We start from the raw sequence: 5,174 nt of genomic DNA on the forward strand, positions 1-5,174 counted from the left end.
TTTCCGAATAATAAGAAGTATGGAGACATACCTATGCGAGTCTTGTAGGCAGTCTTGTAGGCCCAGAGTGCTTCATCCAACCTCTGTGCCCAATCTTTCCGCGATGCGTTGATGACTTTTTCCAATATTGATTTTATTTCCCGATTCGATACCTCAGCTTGACCGTTGGTTTACAGGTGGTATGCGGTAGCGATCTTATGCCTGACATTATATTTGGCAAGCAATTTTGAAATGATGCGGTTAATGAAATGCATACCTTTGTCACTCACCAGGACTCTTGGTGTTCCAAAGTGTGTGAAAATGTTCCTGGTGAGAAACTTAGAAACAATCAACGCATCATTTCTTGCACAAACTACTACTTCCACCCACTTTGATATGTAATCTACTACCAGCAGGATATATTGTTGACCACAGGACAGGGGGAAAGGTCCCATAAAATCGATGCCCCAGACGTCAAATAATTCGACTTCAAGAATATTGTTCAGAGGCATTGCATCCCTTGATGAGATATTTCCTGTGTGTTGGCAAAGGTCGCAGTTGCGAGCATACTTCCTTGCGTCTTTGAAGAGGGTAGGCCAAAAGTATTCGCTTTGAAGAACCTTCGCAGCGGTTCTTTACCCTCCAAAATGCCTTCCGTAAGGAGAGTCATGACACTTAGCCAGAATGCGTTGTGTCTCTCCCTCCGGAACGCACCGACACATGATGGAATCGGGACCTTGTTTGTAGAGAAACGATTCATCCCAAAAATAGAATTTGCTATCGTGTACCAACCATTTCTTCTACTAAGAGTTGAAGTGCTCGGGGAATTATTTGGTAGTTAAGTAGTTAACTATGTCTTCGTACAAGGGTTCTCTGCCTTCAACTTTGAATAAGCTTTTATCAGGAAATACATCTTTGATTTCATCTTCTTGGTTTTGTATTTCCTGATTCTCTAATGTGGACAGGTGGTCAGCCACCTGATTTTCAGTCCCCCTTCTGTCCTGAATATCAATGTCGATTTCCTATAATAGCAGCACCCATCTAATTAATCTTGGTTTCGTGTCCTTCTTACTCATCAGGAACTTAATGGCTGAGTGGTCTATGTAGATGGTTGCTGACGCACCAACTAAGTAAGATCTAAACTTTTCGATGCCAAACACTATTGCCAGCAGTTCTTTCTCCATTGTTGTGTAATGTTCATGAGAGTCGTTCAGTATCTTCGACGCATAAGAGATGGGATGTATCAAATTCCCTTTTTTCTGCCCCAACATGGTGTCTACTGCAACATCACTTGCGTCGAACATTAGAATGAAACATTGCAACCAATCCGGTGCTATTAGTACCGGAGCTGTCGTCAATGCATACTTTAGTGTTTCAAATGCGTCGCGACAGTAATCATTGAATTTGTAGGGCTAGTTCGCTTCTAATAATGCGCTCAGAGGTCGCGCAATTTGAGAAAATCCTTTTACGAACCTTCGGTAGAAGCTAGAGTGTCCTAGAAAACTTTGTAGAGCTTTTACATTTGATGGTGGAGGAAGTTTAGTTATGACATCTACCTTGGCCTCATCAACTTCCAACCCGGCTTTAGATACCTTGTGGCCCAAAATAATGCCTTCAGTCACCATAAAGTGACATTTTTCCCAATTCAACACAAGTTTAGCTTTTACATTTGCTGGTGTGGCGAACCGCGAAGCAGTCACCATAAACAATGCCTCCAGGTTATCTAAGCATGATTGAAATGAATCTCCAAAAACTAAAAAATCATCCATAAAAAATTCAACGATCTTTTCCAAGAAGTCAGAGAAAATTGCCATCATGCACCTTTGGAATGTTCCAGGTGCGTTGCATAGTCCAAAGGGCATGTGTCTGAATGCGAACGTTCCAAAGGGGCAAGTGAATGTTGTCTTTTCCTGATCTTCTGGGTTAATTAAAATTTGGTTATAGCTAGAGTATCCATCTAGCTGGAAGATCTTCTAGCCAGTCTGTCAAGCATTTGGTCAATGAAGGGAAGAGGGAAGTGGTCCTTCTTGGTTGTCGCATTGAGTTTCCTATAGTCCATGTAGATGCGCCAGCCCGTGGCAGTCCTTGAAGGGATGAGCTCATTGTTACTATTTACTATCACTGTTATTTCTCCTTTGTTGGGGATGCATTGAACTGGGCTTACCCAGCTACTATCGAATATAGGGTAAATTACTCATGCGTCCAACCACTTTAAGATTTCTTTCTTGACTACTTCCTTCATTATGGTATTCAGCCTTCATTGAGGCTCAATTGATCCAGTCTTCCCTTCTTCTAGCCTGATTTTGTCCATGCAGTAAGATGGGCTGATGCCACGGATGTCAGCCAACGTCCATCTTATTGCCCACATGTGCTTTTGCAACATCTGCAAAAGAGAATATTCGTTAAACTTGGAAAGGTTTGCTGAAATAATTATAGGTAAGGTGTTGTTTGATCCAAGAAAAGCATATTTAAGGTGGTTAGGTAATGGTTTCAATTCTAGTTCTGATGGTTCTTCTAATGATGGACGCGTTGGCTTCGTCTGCCGCTCACTCAGACTTGGCAGCTCGAGTTCCTTTGTGTTTTCTTCCAACGCGAGGACCTCACAAACTTGGGTCACTTCTTCTTCAGGCAACTCTATTTTTTTCAGTTGACATTCTTCATTATCCGGGAACTTTAATGCGTTTAACACATTAACTTTTACTTCCTGATTGTCTACGCGCATGGTAAGTTCTCCCTTGTGCACGTCTATCAATACTTTCCCAGTGGCGAGAAAGGGTCATCTAAGAATGATTAGTACATCCATGTCTGCTTCATAGTCTAGGATGATGAAATCTGCTGAGAATATGATTTTGTCAACTTTCACCAAAACTTCCTCAACCTTTCCTTCAGGGTATGTGATTGTTCTATCAGCGAGTTGAAGTGTACAAAAGTGGGTTGTGCTTTACCAATTCCCAATTTCTTGAAGATTGAGAGTGGCATGAGGTTAATGCTTGCTCCCAGATCACACAATGCATGTCCTACATCCAACCCTCCAATTGAGCACGGGTCTGTGAAGCTTCCCGGGCCTTCTGTTTCTTAGGCAATCTGTTGCTGACTATCGCATTGCACTTCTGCATTAGCGTAATTACTTCCGTCTCGCTGATTCTTCTCTTCTTTGTCAAAATATCCTTAAAAAATTTGATGGACTTCGACATTTGTTCTAAGGCTTCTACAAGTGGAATATTAATGTGCAATTGCCTTAGGAATTCAAGAAAATGCTTAAATTAGGAATTCAAGCGCCTAGGAAATGGTGCGTTCAGCTGCACCATAGGTTCTCCCGTGTTAGACGTGCTTGGCTTCGAATGGCTTGTGGATTCAGGCGTCCGTTCTTCTTGATCTTCTAATGCCGTTGGGCGTGTGTTGAGCTTTTTTGAAGGATTGTTGGTTCTTGGGTTCATGGTTCTTTCTACAAGAGGTTTGCCACTTCGCAATGTCACCGCATGANTGAAGGATTGTTGGTTCTTGGGTTCATGGTTCTTTCTACAAGAGGTTTGCCACTTCGCAATGTCACCGCATGACATTGCTCTTTTCCGTTGTTATTTTTTGGGGTATTCTGTTGCGGGGCAAGACTCCTAGCTGCCGATTCTTCAACTCACTGGCAATCTGCCCCACCTATATCTCTAGATTTTTAATGGAAGACGCTTGGCTTTTTAGCAATGCGTCGTTCTGGGCGATATATTCCTTTAAGAGGTTTTCAAGCGAAGATGATGAACTCAACACATGACCTCCTCTATTAAAGGATTGTTGGTGCGGTTGCTGCGATGGCTGGAATCCAGGTGGCAGTCCTTGCCTTTGCTGTTGGTTTACCCCTGGTTCGTGTTGCTCCTGTTGATAACCTGCCCAAGAGAAATTTGGATGGTTCCTCCATCCAGAATTATAGGTGTTTGAGAATGGGTTATTTTTAATAAAGCATAGATTGCGGATTTTGTGGACAATCAGAGTAGGAATGGGGATCTCCATAGCCCACACAGCTAACCATGGGCTGTACAAATGTTTCTACTTGATTTACCTTTTGCGGGTTTGATGCGTTCCTCAGTGACATTTTGCAAAAGGTTTGTCATAGTAGCCATTTGTGCAGAGAGCGTGGCTATTGTGTTAGGGTCAATAGAATTCACATTCTGAGATCGCCTCTTCCTATTTGCTCTTGTGTCGTAAGTGTCATCCACCCATTCCATATTATGCTTGGCTATGAGGTCCAATATTTCCTTAGCTTCATTATAAGATTTGTCCATGATACCGCCAGCTGCAGCTGTGTCGGCTGCCATTTGAGATGCTCTGTTTAATTCGCCATAGAAGGTCTCCATCTGGATGGTTAACGGCAATCCGTGGTTGGGGAAATTCTTAACTAATCCTTTAAAGCGCTCCCATGCGGCACTCAAGGTTTCAAATTCTTCCTGCTCAAAGTTCATGATCTCTCTCCGCCTCCTTGCGTTTGTGGTGGGTGGGAAATATTTATGCATGAATTTCTCCACAACTTTTCCCAGATCGTGATCTCCCTAGGCTCCAAAGAACTTACCCATTGCTTTGCGTTGTCACACAGAGAATATGGGAATAAAGATAGCCTGATAGCTTCTGGAGTGTTCCCAGGAATCACAAACGTGTTGCTCATCTACAGGAAACGTTTCATGTGAGCATGAGGGTCTTCTCCCAGAGCACCCCCAAAATTTCCAGTTGTTTGGAGCATTTGTAACATCACAGATTTCATCCTCAAATCTTGTCCCATCTGGCATTGGATATATGATCCATGGTGAGAAATCATACAACATAGGAGACGCATACTCCCACATGGGACGCACACTATTATTTGCCATTATGATAGAATTTTGCGCAACGTGAGCTAGTTGTTGAGCTAAGTTATGATTCGCTTGTTCGTCTGCCATTTTTTGTTGCCTGGTTTGTTGTATGAGTAGTTGTTGCCTTAACCTACGGCGATGATTAGATCGATTTCTTTGTCGGAAGGTCCTTTCAACTTCGGGGTCGTATACAAGTTCAGGAGTGCTTTCCCTGCTCATAAACATTCACAAGCTTAGGCTTAGCTCGTAATACCACCTGTCTCTTATACACATCTAGATGTGTATAAGAGACAGGCCTTAACCTACGGCGATGATTAGATCGATTTCTTTGTCGGAAGGCCCTTTCAACTTCGGGGTCGTATA

At 42.8% G+C, this 5,174-nt stretch overlaps 1 non-coding gene across 1 annotated transcript; it reads left to right on the top strand.

Annotated features, from left to right (window-relative positions):
* Nucleotides 1-4,338: 4,338 nt before the first annotated feature.
* On the top strand, nt 4,339-4,444 carry LOC120078916. The gene has a single exon (XR_005482190.1). It is a non-coding gene; the product is annotated as a small nucleolar RNA R71 (small nucleolar RNA).
* Nucleotides 4,445-5,174: the final 730 nt, after the last annotated feature.

This window comes from Benincasa hispida, chromosome 5 (genome assembly GCF_009727055.1).
Source record: "Benincasa hispida cultivar B227 chromosome 5, ASM972705v1, whole genome shotgun sequence".
Taxonomy (NCBI): domain Eukaryota; kingdom Viridiplantae; phylum Streptophyta; class Magnoliopsida; order Cucurbitales; family Cucurbitaceae; genus Benincasa; species Benincasa hispida.